This window comes from Bubalus bubalis, chromosome 21, assembly GCF_019923935.1.
Source record: "Bubalus bubalis isolate 160015118507 breed Murrah chromosome 21, NDDB_SH_1, whole genome shotgun sequence".
Taxonomy (NCBI): Eukaryota; Metazoa; Chordata; class Mammalia; order Artiodactyla; family Bovidae; genus Bubalus; species Bubalus bubalis.
In genome coordinates, this window is record NC_059177.1 from 20,450,280 (window position 1) to 20,473,813 (window position 23,534).

Below are 23,534 nucleotides of genomic sequence, written 5' to 3' on the forward strand. Positions count from 1 at the left end.
ACTGTTGACTGGAGTTGGTACTGATATAAAAAGTACAAAATGAAAGAGCTAAGCAACCAGCAACATCTAAGAGAAATGTCGTTTGCAATGATACACAGTACGCATACTTGAAAAGCAGAATTAGATGCTGGGTTCTAGCAGATGTAATTATATAGCATGATAAAGTAAGGCACAAAAGGAGTTGAACCACTCTTTCCAAATTACAAAGCTCTGAAGCATTCAGCAGTCAAGTAGTAAAAAGAAAAAAAAAAAAAAGTGCTTTAATTTGTGTAACCTATTTTCCCCCCAGAACAAAATGCCTAGGGTGCACAATGCTTTTGGGAGTTACGGAATGACTGCTGTTCCTCTCCACTCATTTTCCAAGTGATTTAATTTCTTCAATAAGATCACCTACACAGGATAGTGAGACGCCCTCGATAGTGTGTCTTTTTTCAGGTTTGCCTTTGTGACATGAGAAAATGTGACAGCAAAGAGGGAGAAAAACCTCTAAATCAGGGAAGGATATTGACAGGGATAAGAGAATTCAACCCTCCAAGAATGAATCTCTCCTCATTTCTCAGTGTCCTGCCGAGTTTATTCTTGCATGTTTGGGGATAAGGCTGGAGTAATCCCATTTGCATGACCACCTGAAGTTATCTGCAATGCTGCCGGCTATCAAACAAGCAGAGTGCGAGGAAAATGGAAGCATATTTGGAGGAAGAAGAGACAGGAGTGTTATTAAGGCCATGGAAGAGGGCATTTTGCCATTAAGACAAAAACCCAGAAGATGATAGTTTCAAGCAAAGAATGTAAACATAAAGGACAACTAAAATTTTATGTAAATTGCCTTTTGCTAGGATAATGAAAGACCAGGGACTGGCAGGAATGACTGACTCCCCAGATTTGAGTTCATTAGTCCTTGTTTTTCTGTTGCCTTTGGCAGAGTCTTCAGTGCCAGTATTTCTGCAGGTTCAAAGTACGCTTATGCTTAACTAGTTCACAGGGCTCTCATTCAGAATGTGGAGATTTTAAGTGAGATACTAGGGCAGATATCTAGGTAATTCAAGCTAAGTTAGTCTTGAATTTAAAATGGCCTCACAGATGTATTGATCCTTCGGTATGTTTTTCCAACAAGCTACTGAAATTCAATTTCTTTATCACTAATATTTTCTAAGCCTGGCTGATTTGGAAAACTCCTCTAGTGAAGGACCCTGCAATACTTCCTTGGACTAGAAAAAGTTGTAATAAATAATCCTTTACAAGGCCCTGTCACTCAAATCAAGCTCTTGCCTCCTCTCCTTCCCTTATTTCCTTGATCTTAAAGTCTGCTCCCATGATACAAAATGCTGTCTCACATTGCATATCCCTTCTAAATCTCTTCATCGGTGCCTTGCCTTGTGAATTCACACATAAACCGTATAATAGAGATGAATAGTCTGCCCTGGAGATACCGTCCTGTAGAGAGATGGCATAATCATCATGTTCATTGATTAGACAGTTACTCTGTGGCAGGCCTTGACTAGATGGACCTTTGTTGACAAAGTAATGTCTCTGCTTTTTCATATGCTGTCTAAGTTGGTCATAACTTTTCTTCCAAGGAGTAAGTGTCTTTTAATTTCATGGCTTCCGTCACCATCTGCAGTGATTTTAGAGCCCCCCAAAATAAAGTCTGCCACTGTTTCCCCATCTATTTCCCATGAAGTAATGGGACCGGACGCCATGACCTTTGTATTCTGAATGTTGAGCTTTATAGGGTCGCAAAGAGCCCGACATGACTGAGCAAATGAACTGAACTATCTCAGGCATCACACCAGGTGATAATTGGAGCAATTGAATGCATTAAGGGCTAATTCCTAATATAAAGGTGGAAAAACTGAGGATAAGAGATGTGAAGTCATTTTTAAGGTTGTTTAACCATCAGGTGACAGTTCTGGGACAAGATCTCAGGCCTGACTTCAAAGTCTAGACTCTTATCCAGTACTTAGTAATATAAATGATGATGAAGAGGAAGACAGTAGCAATGATAGCCAATGTGTGTTTGGCATTGTGTGTGTGTGTGTGTGTGTGTTTCAAGCAAAGTGCAAGATACTTGACATAGATTATAATCTTGTTGCATTAGAATAACTACCCTGCGAGATCAATACTGTTGTCAACCTAAATTTTTAATATTAGGTGATGAATACCAAGGGATGTAGAAATTAATTGATTAATACAGTTGGGGTTTTAGTTGTGGCATTCTGGTTCCAGAGTCTGTGGGCTCAGTAGTTGTAGCACATGGGCTTAGTACTCTGCGGCATGTGGAATCTTAGTTCCCCTGCATTGTAAAGCGGATGCTTAACCTCTGTACCACCAGAGAAGTCCCACAAATTATGTCTTATGAATGGTCATTTGATGTGTTCTCCTTGAACACAGTGAGTCCCCTCTACTACATCAGAACCAGTACTTCTAAGTTTTCACCAGGCAGGTAACCATATCCATATCTTTGGCTTCTGAGGAATGAAAGGAATATGAAGAAATTATGTAGCAAAACACAAAGGAAAACCCTGTGTGCCTGGAGTAATGTGAGGAAATAACCAAACAGAAGTAAACAAATTAACGGGGAAAATACTGACTACTTCCATTAACATTTTTGCAGAATTCCTTGGGGTCTGTCCTAGCCATCTAGTTGCTAAGTCAAAGAGCTTCATCTGTTTTTTCTAGAATCCCCTTAGAGCATCACACCAAAAGTGTCTTTCAAAGCATTTAATATCAAGGGGCCAGTTCCCAAGTAGATTGAGGTAATGTCTTAGGAGTTTTAGGATCTACTCATTTCCTGGAGAATCCCAGGGATGGGGGAGCCTGGTGGGCTGCCGTCTATGGGGTCGCACAGAGTCGGACACAACTGAAGGGACTTAGCAGCAGCAGCATTTCAGGGGAGTACCTTGTGAATATTGCCCTTAGTGAATATTTGTTTATTTCAGTTTTTGATGCTTAGGAATCAAGTGGTTAACAATTAATTTCCAGTCATTATACACATTCTCTCATATCCACTGAAGCATTTTTTGTATTAGAAAAAAATAATAGCAAGCTCATGCTTATACTTGATTCGTCAGAACAATGGTTACAATATTACTCTTTTCCCATCACAGTAGTGTGAAACTTACTTGAGAGGTATTAAAGAATGAGGATATGATTAGTTTACTGTGAGTCCAGGTTTGACACATGATACAGGGTGCTCGGGGCTGGTGCACTGGGATGACCCAGAGGGATGGGATGGGGAGGGAGGTAAGAGGGGGGTTCAGGATGGGGAACACATGTACACCCATGGTGGATTCCTGTCAATGTATGGCAAAACCAATACAATATTGTAAAGTAAAAAATAATTTAAAAAAAAATAGGGGTAAGTTGTCATTATTGTTTATTTATCTGACAAGCATTGGTGGGATCCTGTTTTATGTTAAGGCTTGGCTAAACTTGCTGAAGAAAGCAAAGATGTATAAAGACATAGGAGTCATTCCAACAGTACAGTGTTAATTGCGAAATTCACTATGTGGAGGATAAATATCTTGAGTCATCTATAATGTGTTATCTACTTCATTCTCTTCATTTGCAAAGACAATGATTCTGTTAGTAAATGTGTTAACAGTGGCTATTAAAGCATAAATACATCCATTTCACTACCTCTTTCCTTTTGCTAATAAAATAAATCTTCTCTATTAATAAACTTCTATGCACAAATGTAGTTTATAGATGAATTGCACTTAGACATGAAAAACATGCCCTGAGTGTGCTGTGCTAAAAATGATATAGGTATCTAGAAGTGAGACACTAGAAAAATTAATCACAATCCTTCAGATCTAACTGCCAGTGGTCTTCATGGTGGTGTTTATTAAAGAATTAAAAGCACATTTATTTTCAGGACTTTTGTTACAAAAATGATAGCTTTACTATACCCTTAGAAATTATATCTGCAATTATATTACTTAATATTTTGTTCCAATACATTTTCTCTATGAGATGTTTCCGCTCATTCAGATACTGACTATAAAAGCAAAGTGAAATGTGGAGTTTAAGTTATGATAAAAAAAATTTAAAACCTTATTGGCAAACAGGGAGAAGTGGCAGTTTTGTATTTTCATTGCCTTCTCTAAATAACTACCCGATCTTCTACTTCACTCTGGTAATGTAGGTAATGAATATAAATCCCTTATATATTTGTAAAGCACTTGGGTTTTTATTTGCAGTAGTAAGACAGGTGAGGTACCCTGGCCAAAGCAACTAAAATTGGAGGATAATTTTATTTTATTGAGGTGTAACGTGCATACATTACAGCATGTAAAATGCACTAATCCTGGGCATACAGTTAGATGAGTTTTTAATGCCTGTATAATCACCACCCAGATCAAGATATGGAACATTTCCAGAGCGCCACAAAGTTCCTTCATGGCCCTCTCTAGTCAATAACCAGCCCCACAACCCCCAAAGGGTTTTCCTGGTGGCTCAGATGGTAAAGAATCTGCCTACAATGCAGAAGACCCAGGTTCAATCCCTGGGTCAGGAAAAGCCCCTGGAGAAGGGAATTGCAACCCACTCCAGTATTCTTGCCTGGATAATTCAATGGATAGATAAACCTGGCAGCTGCAGTCCAAGAAGTTGTAAAGAGTTGGACATGACTGAATGACTAATGCCAGTCCCCCTAATCCTACTAACTACTGATGTGGCTTCTCTTAACACTGATTCCTTTTGCCTGTCATATAAGTAGAATTATGCAGTACATACTCTTTGTGTTCAGTGTTTGTTTTCCCTACTGAACAAAATGTAAAAATGCTCTTTGTTGCTGTGTGTAATTGACTGTTCTGCATAGTTAATTCCTTTTCATTGTTAATAGTGTGTTTATAGTGTATGTATATAACAGTGTATTTATCCATTCCTTTGGTGAAAGGTACTTGGGTTGTTTCCAGTTTTTGAAGTAGTGGATCAAATACTTTAATTAAAACCTTTAAAAAACTGGTCAACCACTTGTAAAAGAATGAAACTAGAACACTTTCTAACACCATACACAAAAATAAACTCAAAATGGATTAAAGATCTCAACGTAAGACCAGAAACTATAAAACTCCTAGAGGAGAACATAGGCAAAACACTCTCCTACATACATCACAGCAGGATCCTCTATGACCCACCTCCCAGAATATTGGAAATAAAAGCAAACATAAACAAATGGGACCTAATTAAACTTAAAAGCTTCTGCACAACAAAGGAAACTATAAGCAAGGTGAAAAGACAGCCTTCAGAATGGGAGAGAATAATAGCAAATGAAGCAACTGACAAACAACTAATCTCAAAAATATACAAGCAACTCCTACAGCTCAACTCCAGAAAAATAAATGACCCAATCAAAAAATGGGCCAAAGAACTAAATAGACATTTCTCCAAAGAAGACATACAGATGGCTAACAAACACATGAAAAGATGCTCAACATCACTTATTATCAGAGAAATGCAAATCAAAACCACTATGAGGTACCATTTCACACCAGTCAGAATGGCTGCGATCCAAAAGTCTACAAGCAATAAATGCTGGAGAGGGTGTGGAGAAAAGGGAAGCCTCTTACACTGTTGGTGGGAATGCAAACTAGTACAGCCACTATGGAGAACAGTGTGGAGATTCCTTAACAAACTGGAAATAGAACTGCCTTATGATCCAGCAATCCCACTGCTGGGCATACACACTGAGGAAACCAGAAGGGAAAGAGACACATGTACCCCAATGTTCATCGCAGCACTGTTTATAATAGCCAGGACATGGAAGCAACCTAGATGTCCATCAGCAGATGAATGGATAAGAAAGCAGTGGTACATATACACAATGGAGTATTACTCAATCATTAAAAAGAATACATTTGAATCAGTTCTAATGAGGTGGATGAAACTGGAACCTATTGTACAGAGTGAAGTAAGCCAGAAAGAAAACACCAATACAGTATACTATGCCATATATATGGAATTTAGAAAGATGGTAACAATAACCCTGTGTACGAGACAGCAAAAGAGACACTGATGTATAGAACAGTCTTATGGACTCTGTGGGAGAGGGAGAAGGTGGGGAGATTTGGGAGAATGACATTGAAACATGTATAATATCATGTATGAAACGAGTCGCCAGTCCAGGTTCGATGCACGATACTGGATGCTTGGGGCTGGTGTACTGGGACGACCCAGAGGGAGGGTATGGGGAGGGAGGAGAGAGGAGGGCTCAGGATGGGAAACACAGGTATACCTGTGGCAGATTCATTTCGATATTTGGCAAAACTAATACAATATTGTAAAGTTTAAAAATAAAATTAAATTTTAAAAAAAGGTATTAGTAAACTGAAACAAAGTAAAGAATATTCAAAAGACCAAAATCTTAATAAAAGCAGAGACTGAAAAGTTGACTTTAAACTTGAGGGTCTTGGACTAAACTTGGTGAACCTGAGGTTCAAGTGTCACAGCCTCTCAGATTAACAGGACAGAATGAGCCCCATCTAAGTAATTAGAACAAAGCAGAGTCTAAAGGGAACCTTCTTTATTAAGCTAGAGCCCTCCTATGGGGGTCAAGGTGAAGTCAGCCTAACCTTGCAGGGGGCTGCAAAGAAAACTGCCCATTTTAAAATGAACTGCAAAGTATTGGAAAGAAAGAAATTCACCCTGACGTTTTATTTACCCAAGTTAGACCCGTGTGAATTTGAAGCCCAGTTTTTACCTCCTACTTGATCCTAAAATCCTCAAGTCTAATAAAATCTTCCTAGGCTATTGGTGCTATCCAGGTACTTGTATGAAACAAATTTGAATTTTCTGAGATGATTCACTTTCAACTAAGGCTTCAAAAGCTCTCATAAAGTTGAGGAAAGATCATGAAACAGAAAGGATGGCACTAGAACAAGAACCAGCAGAAATAGACTAATAAAGGAAACCTGTATTGCAATTACAAAATATAGATTATAAAAGAAAATGATAAATATGCTGAATGAAGTAAGAAACTGAAAATATGAATCAGTATAAGAGACCTCAGAAAATTTAATTTTTGAGGAAAAAAGAGAACCTAATAGAATTTATGGTAATAGAAAATAATTAAAAAGAGGACCAAATATTTGAATTGAAATATATAAATTACATTTCATCAGAGTTCCAAAAGGAGAAGAGATAAAGAATGATGAAAAGACAATATTAGAGGAGATTATAGCAAATAATTTTTCAGAATAAACAAAAGACAATTTATTGATTCCATAATACCAAAAAAAGAAAGAAAAATATTTAATAGAGTCTACCTCTGTTTATACACCATATTGAAAATTGCAGAATGCAAAGACAAAGAGAAGCATCTAATTCAGTTAGAGAGAAAAGACGTATTTTCAATGAATGGCAATTGAACTGGCAGTTGATATCTTGGAAACAAAAGAGGAACCTAGAAGGAGTGTAATAATATCTTCAGAATGAATATTTAGAGAGTAGTTAGAATAGTATGTCGGAGAAGGCAATGGCACCCCACTCCAGTACTCTTGCCTGGAAAATCCCATGGACGGACAAGCCTGGTAGGCTGCAGTCCATGAGGTCGCTAAGAGTCCAACATGACTGAGCGACTTCACTTTGACTTTTCACTTTCATGCATTGGAGAAGGAAATGGCAACCCACTCCAGTATTCTTGCCTGGAGAATCCCAGGGACGGGGGAGCCTGTTGGGCTGCCGTCTATGGGGTCGAACAGAGTCGGACACGACTGAAGCAACTTAGCAGCAGCAGCAGCAGCAGAATAGTATGTTCATCACAAATGTCTTTTTTTATTTAGATATACTTAACTTGTATTATTAAATGAGTTTCACATATACAACATAATGCTTCGATATTTGTATATATTGTGGAATAGTCACCATGACAAATCTAGTTTGCATCTATCAACATATATAGTTGCAGTTCTTTTCTTGTGATGCAATCTTTTCAAATCTACTTTCTTAAAAACTTTCAATAATGTAGGACTATTATTAATAGTAATCCCCATGCTATTCTTTACATTAACATGGATTACATTTTCTACCTGGGAGTTTTTTACTTTTAAATCCTATTCACCCACCCCTAATCTCTACCTTCCAACTTCTGCTAACCAGTTATGTATTCCCTGTATCCACGAGCTGCTTTGCTTTTGTCTCTCCTCATTATGCTTGTTTTGTTTTATATTCCTTATATAAATGAGATGATCCCATACTTTACTTTCTTAGCATAATGATCTGAAGGTCCATCCATGTCATTACAAATGGCATAACTTCCTTCTTTCTTAAGACTGAATAATATTCCATTGTATGTATATGTATATATGAATATACATATATATATACATTATATATATACACATATGTGTGTATACATATACAGCTGTGAATATACCCATATATGTGTGTATACACATGTGTATATACGTGTATACACATATATGGGAGAAGGCAATGGCACCCCACTCCAGTACTGTTGCCCAGAAAATCCCATGGATGGAGGAGCCTGGTAGGCTGCAGTCCATGGGGTCGCTAAGAGTCGGACATGACTGAACGACTTCACTTTCACTTTCCACTTTCGTGCATTGGAGAAGGAAATGGCAACCCACTCCAGTGTTCTTGCCTGGAGAATCCCATGGACGGAGAAGCCTGGTGGGCTGCAGTCCATGGGGTCACACAGAGTTGGACACGACTGAAGCGACTTAGTAATAGTAGTATACACATATATACATACATACATGTGTTTATATGTTTAGGTATACATGTATACCTATGTGTAGGTATAGGTATATGTGTTTAGGTATATACCATAACTTCTTTATCCACATGTATATGGATATGTATATGTGTTTAGATATACACCATATCTTCTTTATCCATTCATCCATCAGTGAACACTTAGGTTGTTTCCATGTCTTGGCTATGAACATGGGCATTCAGATGTCTTCAGCATAGTGTTTTCACATCCTTCAGATATGTTGCCACAAGTAGAATTGCTGGTCAAATGGTAGTTCTGTTTTAAGTTTTAAGAAGCCTTCATATTGTTTTCCATAGTGGTTGCATCAACTGACAAGCCCATCAACAGTGACCAAGGGTTTTATTTTCTGCACATCCTCACCAACACTGTTACATTTCAGTATACTGACAACAAACTATTAAAGAAATTAAGAAAACTGTCCAATTCAGTTACATCAAGAATACCTAGGAAGAATATAGCAATGGAGGTAAAAAGACCTGTACTTGGAAAAATAGAAGACAGAATGAAAGAAGTTGAAGACAAAACAAATGGAAAGATATGCCCTGCTCGTGTAGTGAAATAATTAATGTTAAAATAGCCATACTCCTCAAGGCAATCTACAGATGAAATGCAATTCCTACTAAAATACTAGTGACATTTTTTCCCAGAACAAAACAAATAATTATGAAATCTGTATGGAAACATGAAAAATCCTGAATAGCCAAAGCTATTTTGAGAAAAAAGAGCACAGCTGAAGGCATCTAGCTCCCTGGTTTGGAATTATACTCAAAGCTACAGCAATCAGAACAGTATGGTACTAGCACAAAACAGATACATAAATCAATACAACAGAACAGAGATCCCAGAAATAAACCCACAGTGATCTGGTTAGTCAGTCTACAACAAAGGAGGTAAGAAATATACACTGGGGAAAAAAGAAATCAGGATGTTCAATAGATGGTGTTGGGAAAACAGAACAGCTATATGCAAAAAAGTCAAACTGGACTACTTTCTCATCATATACAAAAATAAACTGAAAATAGATGAAAGATTTAAGTGTAAGACCTGAAACTGTAGAGTTGCTAAAAGTTGACATAGGCAGCTCTCTCTTTGACATTAGTATTTAGGGGGAGGGGGGTGGTATGTCTCATCTGGCAAGGAAAATAGAAGCAATAATAAATTTTTGTGACTACATCAGACTAACAAGCTTTTTCACAGGGAGGAACACTATCAACAGAATGAAAGATGGCCTGTTGAATGCAAGAAAATATTTGGAAATCATGTATCTTATAAGGTGCTAATGTCCCACATATTAATATATAAATAATTTGTAAGACTCAATGGCAAAAATAATCTTTTAATCCAATTTAAAAATGGGCAGAAGATCTGAAAAGACATTTTTCCCCCAAGAATGAATACAAATGCCCAACAGATACCTGAGAAATGCTCAGTATCTGTAGTCATTAGAGAAAAGCAAATCAAAACCACAGTGAGGTATCACTTCACACCTGTCAGGATGGCTGTTGTAAAAAAGAAAAAGAAAAAAAAATATCATTGTCGGTGCGGATGTGGAACAAAGGGAAAGCTTGTACTGTTGGTGGAGATGTAAACTGGTACAGCCACCGTAGTAAACACTGTGCTGCGGCTAAGTCACGTCAGTCGTGTCCGACCCTGTGCAACCCCATCGATGGCAGCCCACCGGGCTCCCCCGTCCCTGGGAATTTCCAGGCAGGAGTACTGGAGTGGATCACCAGTGCCTTCTCCAGGAAAACAGTATGGAGACTCCTCAAAAAATTAAAAATAGGACTACCATATGATCCAGGAAGCCCACTTTTGGGTATTTTCCCAAAGGAAACAGAACACTAATTCAAAAAGATATGTCTTCATTGCAGCGTTATTTACAATAGCCAAGATATAGAAGTTTGTGACAATGTGGATAGACCTAGAGGCTATTGTGCTAAGTGAAATGATTTCACTTATATGTGAAAACTGAAAAGCAAAACAAGGGAGACAAACAGGCTCACAAACAGGTGCTTGTCAGAGAGGAAGGGAGTAGAGAGATGAGAGTAGATGAGGGAGATTAAGAAGTACAGAGTTATATTTATAAAATAAATGAGTCATGGAGGTGTAAAATACAGTGTAAGGAATACAGTCAACACTATTGTAGTAACTGTGTTGTGACAGGTTTTACCTAGACACACAGTGGTGATTATTTTGTGATGTATAAAATTGGGTCACTGTCTTGTACACCTGAAACTAACATTTTAAGTCAAACATACTTCAATTAAAGAAAAATATCTTTTTAAACATAGATGAAATCAGCATCTTTTGAAATGTATAAAAAGATGTGTTTGCTACCTGTGAATCTGTATTCAGGAGAATTCACAAAAATCTCCTGTACTATAGAAATTGTAATGAATGATGTGAATAGCAAACAAATTAAACAAAACATTGATTATATACAACAAAATCTTATATAGTTAAAAAATAATAGCAAATGAAGCAATAGTGTGTAAATTTAGAGAGAAAAAAAATTGTTTAAATGTTCTAAGGACTTAGTGTTTGGAGGAAGGGGTAAAGATAATCATGACCTTCATGTTTAATGAACTGGTGTAGATGTTAAAATCTAGAGTAACAGAATGAAAACTCTTAACTTGCAAACAAGTAGAAGGAAAAATGAATTCAGGAAAGAAAATATAAAAGAAGGCAAAGAAAACAAGAATAGAAAATAAAATGTAGGGCAAAGTAGAAAATGTAAGATAAGATCATAGAAAAAAAATCCCCAAATATCAGCAATTTATAAATGGATTAAATGTTTTAGTTTAAAAACACAGATTGTCCAAGTGAATGAAAAAAAATTGGGGGTTGTATGGTGTTTATGCAAGTGAATGTGTTAGTCACTCAGTTGTGCCCAGCTCTTTGTGACTGCCGTGAACTGTAGCCCACCAGGCTCCTCTGTCCATTGGGGATTCTCCAGGCAAGAATACTGGAGTGGGTCTCCATGCCCTTCTCCAGGGGTTCTTCCCAACCCAGGTATCAAACCCAGGTCTCCTGCATTGCAAGCAGGTTCTTTACCGTTTGAGCCACCAGGGAAGTCCAAGAATACTGGAGTGGGTAGCCTATCCCTTCTCCAGGAGATCTTCTTGACCAGGAATCAAACCAGGGTCTCCTGCATTGCAGGTAGATTCTTTACCAGCTGAGCTACCAGGGAAGCATGGTGTTTATAGGGGATTCCAAGTGGCTCATGGTAAAGAATCTGCCTGGAGTGCAGAAGACGCCAGGGTTGCGGCTTCAATCCCTAGGTAGGAAGATCCCCTGGAGAAGAAAATGGCAACCCACTGCAGTTTTCTTTCTGGGAAAATCCCCTGGACAGAGGAGCCTGGCAGGCTGCAGTCCGTGGGGTTGTAGATTAGGACATGACTGAGCACGCGCACAGTGCTACAAGACGCAGATCAAAATAATTAGAAACAAAAGTTAGTAACTAAGAAAAGCAGAAAGATGTATTGAGAAAGCATAAAACTTAAAAAGCTAAAATCCTGTATTACTATAAAACAAATTGAACATAAAAAATATCTGAAATTAAGACAGTAACTACTATACAGAAGAAAACGGATAGTTACATAGGATGACATAACAATTCCAAATCTACCTTCAAATATATTAAAGCAAAAATTAATGGAATTATAAAAAGAAAACCCAGAAATAGATCCACACAAGTAAAACCAACTGATTTTTTGAAGAGATGCAAAAGCAATTCAGTGGAGGAATGGTCTTTTTAACAGCTGGTACTGGAGCAGTTGTATATCTATAGGCAAACAAACAAACAAAAACCCTCAATCTAAAACCCACACGTTATTGCAAAATTAATTCAGAATGGATTACAGATCTTTATGTCAAACTGAACTATAATGTTACTAGAGGAAAACATGGGAAAAAAATCTTTGAGACCTATAGTGCAGTGAGGAATTCTTAGACATAGAAACAAAAACGTATTCCATAAAAGAAAAAAAAATGTTTAAAAATTGTATATCATCAAAATTTTAAAAATCTGACCTTCCAAAGACCATATCAAGAGGATGAGAAGATAAGGTACAGACTGGGAGAAACTAGATGCAGTCCGTATATATGACAAAGATCTCATGTCTAGAACGTATAAAGAATTCTTTAAGACTCAGCAGTAAAAATCAAACAATCCAATTAGAACATCAACAGATAACATGAGATATTTTACCAAAGAGGATATACAAATGGCAAATGAGCACATGAAACAAATGTTAAATGTCACTATATGTTAAAGACCATGATGAGATTTAATTTGAACAGCTAAAATTAAAAATATTGACAGTGTAAAATTATGAGAATGATGCTAAGTCACTGGATCTCTCATCCATTTTCTCATGGAATGCAAAATGGAACTATACTCTGGAAAATATTTTGACAGTTTCTTTGAAAACTATATAGAAACTATATAGTTTTTTTCAAAATTATTATATAATCCAGTAATCACAATTCTGGGCATTTATCAGAGAAAAGAAATGTATATTCATACAAAAAGATTCACACAAATACTCATAACAACTCCATTTGGAATAGTCAAAAACTGACAGCATGCTCCTCAATACTTGCATGGTTAAACAAAATGCAGTAAACCCTCACCAAAAAATATTACTCAGCAGAAAAATAACAAAGTGTTAATTCATTCAATTTGGTTGGACCTCAAAGACATTAAGCTGAATTTAAAAAGCTAATCTCTTAATGTTGCATACTTTAAGATTCAAGCTATACAGCATTCTCAAAACAGAAAAAATTGTTTAGATTGGAAAACAGTTTATTGGTTGCCAGGGGTTAGGGTTGGCTGTGTCTATAAATGAATAGCAGGGGAAAGATCTTAGTAGTAATAAAAGTTTTTTCTTTTTTCCAGATTTATTGAAATGATATGTAGCAGTTAATAAGTTTAGTATGTACAGCATGGTAATCTGATTTAAATATATCATGAAATGATTGCCATAATAAATTTAGTTATTGACCAACATCTCATATAGATACAAAGAGAGATTTATTTTGCCTTGTGATAAGAATTCTTACAATTTACTCTAAAAATTTTTCATATGTATCTTACACCAATGTGACTGTAGTCATCATGTACATTATGTCCTTAGTATATATTTCTCTTATAAGTTTGTGCCTTTTGACCACCCCTTCTAATTCCCCTTTCCCCCAACCCTGCCTTTGGAAACCACTGAATCTGATCTCTTTTTCTCTGATTCTGGTTTGTTTTGTTCTAGATTTCACAAACAAGTGAGATCTTACAGAATTTGTCTTTCTCTGTCCAACTTACTTCACTTAGTTCAGTTCAGTCGCTCAGTCGTGTCCGACTCTGCGACCCCATGAATCGCAGCACGCCAGGCCTCCCTGTCCATCACCAACTCCCGGAGTTCACTGAGACTCACGTCCATCGAGTCAGTGATACCATCCAGCCATCTCATCCTCTGTCATCCCCTTCTCCTCCTGCCCCCAATCTCTCCCAGCATCAGAGTCTTTTCCAATGAGTCAGCTCTTTGCATGAGGTGGCCAAAGTACTGCAGTTTCAGCTTCAGCATCATTCCCTCCAAAGAAATCCCAGAGCTGATCTCCAGAATGGACTGGTTGGATCTCCTTGCAGTCCAAGGGACTCTCAAGAGTCTTCTCCAACACCACAGTTCAAAAGCATCAATTCTTCGGCACTCAGTCTTCTTCACAGTCCAACTCTCACATCCATACATGACCACAGGAAAAACCATAGCCTTGACAAGACGGACCTTTCCCTTAAAATCCATCCATACTATCTCAAGGCTGGTATAAGACTCTGCCTGCAATGTGAGAGAGCTAGGTTTGATCCCTGGGTTGGAAAGATCCCCTGGAGAAGGGAAAGGTTACCCACTCCAGTATTCTGGCCTGGAGAATTCCATGGACTGTGTAGTCCATGGGGTCACAAAGAGTCAGACATGACTGAGCAACTTTCACTATCACAAGTGGCAAACTTTCATCTTTTTATGAGTGAGTAGTTTTCCATTGTATGTATCTATTCATCCATTGATGGACAGTTAGGTTGTTTCCATGTCTTGGCTGTTCTAAATGATAAGGTCATGAATATGAGTGTTTGGTTATCTTTTCAACATAGTATGTTTGTTTCTTTCAGGTATGTTATCAGAAATGGAACTACTGGATCTACTTTTAACTTTTCAAGGACCCTTCATACTGTTTTCCATAGTAGCTGCGCCAGTCTACAGTCCTACCAAGAATGCTCAAGAGTTACCTTTCCTCCACATCCTCAAGGTTTGTTACTTCTTGTCTTTTTGATAATGGCCAGTCTAATGGGCATGAGGTGGTATTTTGTTATGGTTTTTATTTTCATTTCCCTGATGAATAACGATGTTGAGCATCTTCTTATTTACCTGTTGCCCATTTGTATATCTTCTTTCAAAGACTGTTTATTCCTCTGCCCATTTTTAAATTGGATATTTTGTTTCTTTGCTGTTGAGTTGTATGAGTTGTTTATGTATTTTGGATATTAGTCCCTTATCATATATATGATTTGCAAATATTTTCTCCCATTCTATAGGCTGCTTTCTCATTTTGTTGATATTTTTTTTTTGCTGTGCAGAAGCTTTTTAGTTGGTTATAATATAGCTAATTTACTTTATATTTCATTGCTTATATTTTGCTGTTATGTCCAAAAAATCATTACCAAGACCCATGTTAAGGATGTGGTTTTTTTTTTTTTTTTCCTTAGCTTTTTTCTAGGAGTTTCATAGTTTCTGGTGTTACACTTAAGTTTTTAATCAATTTCAAGTTAATTTTTATGAGTGGCATAATATGGGGGCCTAGTTTTGTCCTTTAAGATGTAAATATCCAATTCTCCCTGTACATTTATTGAAGGCACTTTTTCTCCATCCAGTGTTCTTGGCTCCCTTGTTAAATGTTGCTGCTAAGTCACTTCAGTCGTGTCTGACTCTGTGCAACCCCACAGACGGCAGCCCACCAGGCTCCCCCGCCTCTGGGATTCTCCAGGCAAGAACACTGAAGTGGGTTGCCATTTCCTTCTCCAATGCATGGAAGTGAAAAGTGAACGTGAAGTCGCTCAGTCATGTCCGACTCTTAGCGACCCCATGGACTGCAGCCTACCAGGCTCATCCGTCCGTGGGATTTTCCAGGCAAGAGGACTGGAGTGGGGTGCCATGGCCTTCTCCTGTCAAATGTTAGTTGACCACATATGCTCAGGCTTATTTCTGGCTAATGATCTGTTCCACAGGTCTGTGTGTGTTTTTATGCCAGTGCCACATTGTTTTGATTATTATTGCTGTATAGTAATATAGGTTGAAATCAGAAAATGTGATGACTCTGGTTTTGTTGTTTCTCAAGACTGTTTTGGTTGTTTGGGGTCTTTTGTGGTTTCATATAAATTTTAGGATGGTTTGTTCTATTGCTATAAAAAAGTGTTGTTGGTATCTTGATAAGGATTGCATTGAATCTATGAGTGTCTTCATTAGTGAGGACATTTTAAAAATAGTATTTCTAGCAATCCACGAACTTGAGAGTTTTGCATTTATTTGTATATTCTTTGATTTCTTTCATCAATGTCTTATTTTCAGAGTAGAGATTGTCCAATGCTTGATGAAATTTTCCCTATGCATTTTGTTGTTTTTGATCTATTGTAAGTGGAATAGTTTTCTATATTTCTTTTTCAGACAATTTGTTGTTCTCTTGAAGAGATGCTACTGATTTTTATATGTCAATTTTGTGTCCTGCAACTTTACTGAATTCATTGGTTATATCTGTCATGTTTTTTGGAGTTTTTACCTATCTTCTGTATATAAAATCCTGTCAGTTACAAATTAAGACAGTTTTACTTTTTACTTTCCAATTTGGATGCCTTTGTTTCTTTTTTCTCACCTGATTGTTGTGGCAAAACTTCCAGTACTGTGGAAAATAGGAGTGAGAGTGGGCACACTTGTGTTGTTTTTAATCTTAGAGTAAAAGCTTTTCAACTTTTTACCTATGAGTATAATGTTAGCTGTGGCCTTGTCATATGTGACCTTTATTATGTTGAGTTATGTTCCTTCTATATCTAATTTGCTAAGAGATTATTTTTTATCATAAAGAAATTTGGAATTTTGTCAAATGCTTTTTCTGAATATATTGAGATAATCATAAGATTTTTTTCCTTAATTCTAATAACATGATATATTACAGTGGTCCCCAACCTTTTTGGCACCAGATATGAATTTCATGGAAGACACTTTTTCCATGAACTGGGATGGGAGGGTTCAGGATAATTCAAGCACATAGCATTTAATGTGCACTTTATTTCTAATATAATATCATCTCTGATCTGACAGGAGACAGGAGATACTGGTCCACAGCCCAGAAGTTGGGGACCCGTGAATATCATATTTATTGATTTGCATTTGTTAAACCATTCTTGCATTCTGGCGATCATGGTGAATGATCCTTTTATTGTGCTGCTAAAGTGAGTTTGCAGTATTTTATTGAGAATTTATGCATCTATATTCATTAGGGATGTTGGCCTAACACCTTTGGGATAATGGCCTTTCCTGGCTTTGGTATCATGGTAATGTTAGCCTATATAGTGAATTTCAGAGTGCTCCAACCTCTTCCCTTGTGGTTCAGCTGGTAAAGAATCTGCCCACAATGCAGGAGACCTGGGTCCTATCCCTGGGTTGGGAAGATCCCCTGGAGAAAGGAAAGGCTAGTGACTCCAGTGTTCTGGCCTGGAGAATTCCATGGACTCTATAGTCCATGGGTTGCAAAGAGTCGGACACAACTGAGCAACCTTCCTCATCATCATCCTACTTCTTTAATTTTTTGGAAGTTTGGAAAGGACTGGCATTAATGTTCTTTTTAAGAAATTAATTTTATCAGAGTATGATTGCTTTGCTATGTTGCATTAGTTTCTGCTGTGCAAAGAAGCAAATCAGCTATATGTACACATATATGCCCTCCCTCTTGGACCTCCTTCCCATCCCTCTAGGTCATCACAGAACACTGAATGGAGCTCGCTGTGCTTTACAACAGAGTCCCACTACCTATCCCACATACGTGGTAGTATATATATGTCAATCCTTATCTCCCAATTTGTCTCACCCTCCTCTCCCCCACTTTTATCCACAAGTCCATTATCTACATTTGCATCTCTATTCCTGCCCTGCAAATAAGTTCATCTGCACCATTTTTCTAGATTCCAGATGTGTGAGTTAATATATGATCATTGTTTTTCACGGACTGACTTCAGTCTGTATGACAGACTCTAGGTCCATCCAGTCTTCACAATTGACTCAATTCCCTTCCTTTTTTATGGCTGAGTAATATTCCATTGTATACATGTATCACATCTTCTTTATCCATTCCTCTGCTGATGGACGTCTAGGCTGCTTCTGTGTCCTGGCTAATGTAAACAGTGCTGCAGTGAACATTGGCGTATGTGTGTCTTTTTCTATTATGGTTTTCCCAGGGTATATGCCCCATAGTGAGATTTCTGGGCCATATGGAAACTCTATTTTTATTTTTTTAAAGAGCCTCCATACTGTTCTTCATAGTGGCTGTATCAATTTACACTCCCACCAGCAGTGTAAGAGGGTTCCCTTTTCTCCACACCCTCTCCAGCATTTATTTGAAGGTTTTTTGATGATGACAATGTAAGGTGATACTTCATTGTAGTTTTGATTTGCATTTCTCTGATAAGTATGGGTGTTTAGCATATTTTCTTGTGCATGTTGGCCATCTATATGTCTTGTTTGGAGAAATATCTCTTTAGGTGTTTCACCCATTTTTTTTATTGGGTTTGTTGTTTTGATATTGAGTTGCAAGAGTTGTTTGTATATTTTTGAGATCAATCCCTTGTCAGTTGCTTTGTTTGCAGATATTTTCTTTTGTTCTGTGGGTTGTATTTTCATCTTGTTTATGGTTTCCTTTGCTGTGCTGAAGCTTTTAAGTTTAATTAGGTCTCATCTGTCTATTTTTTCCATTACTCTCAGTTCAGTTCAGTCACTCAATCGTGTCCAGCTCTTTGTGACCCCATGAATCATAGCACACCAGGCCTCCCTGTCCATCACCAACTCCCGGAGTTCACTCGTTACTCTAGGAGGTAAATTTAAAAAGTTGTTGCTATGATTCATGTTAAAGAATGTTTTTCCTGTTTTCCTGTCAGAGTTTTATAGTGTCCAGTCTGACATTTAGGTCTTTAATCCATTTTTATTTTATTTTTGTGTATGGTGTTCGGAATTGTTCTGTGTGTGTGTACTGAGTCAGTCAGTCATGTCTGACTCTTTGCAGCCCCATGGACTGTAGCCCACTAGGCTCTCTGTCCATGGAATTTTACAGGCAAGAATACTAGAATGGATTGCCATTTTCTTTTCCAGAGGATCTTTCTGACCCAGAGACTGAACCCACATCTTTTCCATTTCCTGCATTGGCAGGCAGATTCTTTTACCACTGGTACCACCTGGGAAGCTCAGGAAGTCTTCTAATTTCATTCTTTTACATGAAGCTGTCCAGTTTTCCCAGAACTACTTATTGAAGGGATTGTCATTTCTCTTTGTAGGTTCTTGCCTCCTTTGTCAAAGATTGAAAAGTAAAAGTGAAGTCACTGAGTCGTGTCCGACTCTTTGTGACCCCATGGACCGTAACCTACCAGGCTCCTCTGTCCATGGGATTTTCCAGGCAAGAGTACTGGAGTGGTTGCCATTTCCTTCTCCAGGGGATCTTCCTGACCCAACAATTGAACCCGGGTCTCCCACATTGCAGGCAGACGCTCTACCGTCTGAGCCACAGGTGACCATAAATGCGTGTGTTTATCTCTGGTCTTTCTATCCTGTACCAAAAACAAATCTATGTTTCTGTTTTTCTTCCAGTATTACACTGTCTTGATGACTGTAACTTTGTAGTATAGTCTGAAGTCAGGGCACCTGACTCCTCTGGCTCTGTTTTTCTGTCTCAAGATTGCTTTGGCTAATCAGGATCTCTTATGTTTTTATACAGATTGTGAAATTTTTGTTCTAATTCTATGAAAAATGCTGTTGGTAGTTCAATAGGAATTCCATTGAATCTGTAGATAGCTTTACATATTAAGTAAAATTCATCACTGAAATCATCTGGTTTGGGGCTTTTCTTTCTTGAGAGATGTCTGATTATTGATCCATCTTCTTACTAGTAATTGGTCTGTTTAGGTTTTATATTTCTTCCTGTTTCAGTCTTGGTAGGTTGTACATTTCTAAGAATTTTTTTTTTCCATTTCTTCTATTATCCAGTTTGTTGGCACATAGACGTTCATGGTATCTTTATTACCCTTTGTATTTCTGTGATATTAGTTGTAATTTATCTTTCTTTTTATTTATGATTTTGTTGATTTGAGTCCTCTCCTGCTTGGTTAGTCAGGCTAAAAATTTGTTAGTTTTTCCTTTGTTATACTAACTTTGGTCTCAGTTTGTTCTTTTTCTGGTTTAAGGCAGAGAGTTAGGTTGTGCTACGATAGTATTGAAACCTGATTGCAGTGGAATCGGTGTTACATGAATCTATGCATGTGGTTATACACCATGGGTCTTTATGCACATCTTGCACCACAGTCAGTTTCCTGGTTCTGATAGTATTCTGTCGTTATGAAAATGTAACCATCAAGGAAACTGGGTCAGGTATAGGTGGGATCTCTCTATACTATTTTTACAACTTCCTGTGAACCTGTAATTATTTTAAAATAAAAAGTTAAAATATAAACTAGGCAAATCCACCATCATAGTGGAAAGCTTTTTCTCATTTCTATTAATAACTGATAGAACAAGAAAGCCAAAAAGAAGAAAAATAAACAGAAAAAAAGGAAAAAAAAGATGTATAAGATTTGATCAACTCAGTTAAACACCTTGTTTTATGGAAATATAAATGGTGGACACTGAACTAAAGTAACAGTATATATATTCTTTTAAAACACACTTAAATCATTAACATATTACACACACACATGTAAATCACAATATAAACAAAATATCAACCAATAAAAATGAAACTTGGGAAAAATATGTAGTTTTGGAAATTAAGAATCAATCTTTAGGTAATTAATGAGCTAAATAAGAAATCACAATGGAAATTAGAAAAAGTTTCACTGCATGGTAACAGCATAGAAAAATGATGTCATGTTAGTCTGTGCTTAGAGATAAATGTTTAGCTTTATGTAGTGTAGAAAATAAAAAGACCTAAATATGAATATATTTAATATCCACTCAAATATTACCAAATAAGATATTGTATAAAACTAATAAAAGTAAAAATAAAAAGTAACAGAATTTAGAGCATGGAAATGGTATACAAAGTGATAAAATTCTCAAGAAAGCCAAAATTTGGTTCTTTACAAAGACAACTGAAATTAACAAAATTGGAAGAGAGAGTAGGGAGATGTATTTAAATGATATGAGTACTGAAAGAAAAGAGTACTGAAAGAAAAGCACAACTACAGATCCTGCAGACATTAAAAATAATAAGAAATAATTTGAACCATGTATGCCAACCAATTTGAAACTTGAATAAAATAAATACCTAGACAAATATAAATAAGAGAAATTGCCTGAATAAATGGGAAACTTTTAATTTGACAGATTACTAAATTCAAGGATGGATATATGGTTATAAGAGTATTCTACAGCCTTTTCTACTAACTTGAGCAGAATAATAGCAGTTAGGATACGATGGCTTATAATTTTGGAAGTTTGCCGATTGTCCAATCAGTCACCACAACAATGGAATAATGCAATCACACAAATAAGCCTCGTATAGGTCCTTGAAGGAGTTACAGCTACAGTCAGCATTATCAGTAGGAAAGCCATTTCTCAAACCTTCCAAGAAGGGGTGAGGAGGTTTGTTGTAGTCATCCAAAGACTTATAGATCACATTCTTATGTTAAAACTATAAGATACAACTGGAAGTTAACAATAGATGTATGTGAGAGTTCCCCAAAAGTGAAACGAAAACACTCAACGTTTCCCATACACGTCAGTGTAGAAGTGGTTGTCAGTTAGATGTTTGATTACAGTGCAGTGGAAAATGTGGTTATTTAGTTGCTAAATCGTGTCTGACTCTTTGCAACCCCATGGACTGTAGCTCACCAGGCTCTCTGTCCATGGGCTTTCCCAGGCAAGATACTGGAGTGGGTTGCCATTTCTTCCTCCAGGGGATCTTCCCGACCTAGGGATCAAAGCCACATCTCCTGCTTGGCAGGTAGATTCTTTACCATTAAGCCACTTGGGAAGCCCTACAATGAAAAATAGTGTGATTTTAAAATTTTAATATTAGGTTGTAAAGGATTTTCAAGAAACAGTCTTAGTATAGTGAAATAAATGGGGCTTAATTGAATACCAAACTCTGGTGTTCTATTCTTCACATAAAATCGATTTATTTATAGATCGGTTTGCTGCTTCAAAAATATCTATAACTGGAAAAAGGAAGAAAAATGCAGAAATACTTAAGGAAATCTGAGACACCATCCATTTTAGAGACCCAGGTCTTTGGGTTAACAATCCACAGTGTTGTAACATTTTAATTCCTTAGTTATTTGTTTCTAGTCCTCATCAAATCTTTTACCTTTTTCAAGTCTCTTGAAGCTCTTTTCGATAGTTGAACAGAAGCCACTGCACCATAAGCAGTCACAATGAATAAGAAACAAAGACCATCAACAAAAATCAATTCATGCCTAGGAGATTCATGGAGCACAAAAGAGATGCTCATTTCTTGGCTATTCATTTTTCTGGGTACCTCACTGATTTTCATGGCAGTATCTTTAATTTATAATTTATTTATCATTGGTCTTGAAATGCTAAGGAACTTGGAATTCCAGCAACTCGGCTCTATTTCAGGTAAAACAAAGGTGTGGCAAGGTATTTCCCAAGTGAGTTTCCCAACTGTTATTTTTCCTCATAATCTGAGCTCCTTGAACCATACAACAGCATGGCTATTCAATTTCCTTGATTTTTGTGCATAGAGAAATATTTTTGGATGTTGTCAAAAAAAAAAAAAAAAAACCCTGAACTAGGAAATACTGAATATATTCCTTTAACAAACAAATGTTGGATATCTATCTTGTGCAATGCATTTTGCTAGATGTGTGGCTATAATTATTTTTCCAACAAGTAGAATAATGTAGGTGGCAACACCCAGTGAATATTAAAAAGGAAAATTTCCGAATTATTTCATTCTCTTGAGCAAGTTTACATTCATTTACTCATTTATGTATTCACGTGTGACAAACATGTACAGAACCTTTTCTTTAAAGCAGGATCCCATAGAAGGACTTAATCTTTCTTTATCTTAATTTCCTTAACTACAAAACAGTGATGATATCTCACTGGGTGGTTGCCAAGATTAAATGAGTTAAAGTGTCTGAAGCGTTGAGAACAGAATCTGGCACATGGAAATTCTATGTATATATTGACCATTGTTTTAACCCAGCACCTCTAAGAAGGGTTTCCTGAGTCAGCCTATTAAGTAGCCCCATTCAGATGCTGATATTTCATTTGTGAACTGTAAAACCAGGACAGTGAATGTGAGATTGAAAAAAAAAAAAAACCTCAGTAAGCAAAGAAAATGATGTGAAATGGTGTATGTCCATGCCAGGAACCACTTCACTACAGGCTGCTAAGAGATCAGCAGGACAGTCAAATATGTTGGCTTGCCCCATGCAGTTTCTTCAGGACATGATCCATGGTAGAGAAGAAGGAAGGGAAATTATTCTGCGTGGTTCCTTCCACCTCCTCCATTCCTCACATACTTGCAAAGT

The 23,534-nt window shown here is 37.1% G+C and overlaps 1 long non-coding RNA gene across 3 annotated transcripts in view; it reads left to right on the plus strand.

The window, feature by feature from the left end:
* LOC123330994 overlaps positions 1-23,534 on the plus strand; it is a 45,813-nt gene that overhangs the window by 18,271 nt on the left and 4,008 nt on the right. The window contains exons 2-3 of one of the 3 annotated variants that reach the window (XR_006547372.2): positions 14,898-15,034; positions 15,729-15,785. This is a non-coding gene — a long non-coding RNA (uncharacterized LOC123330994). The other 2 variants (XR_006547371.2, XR_006547370.2) reach the window with 2 other exon arrangements.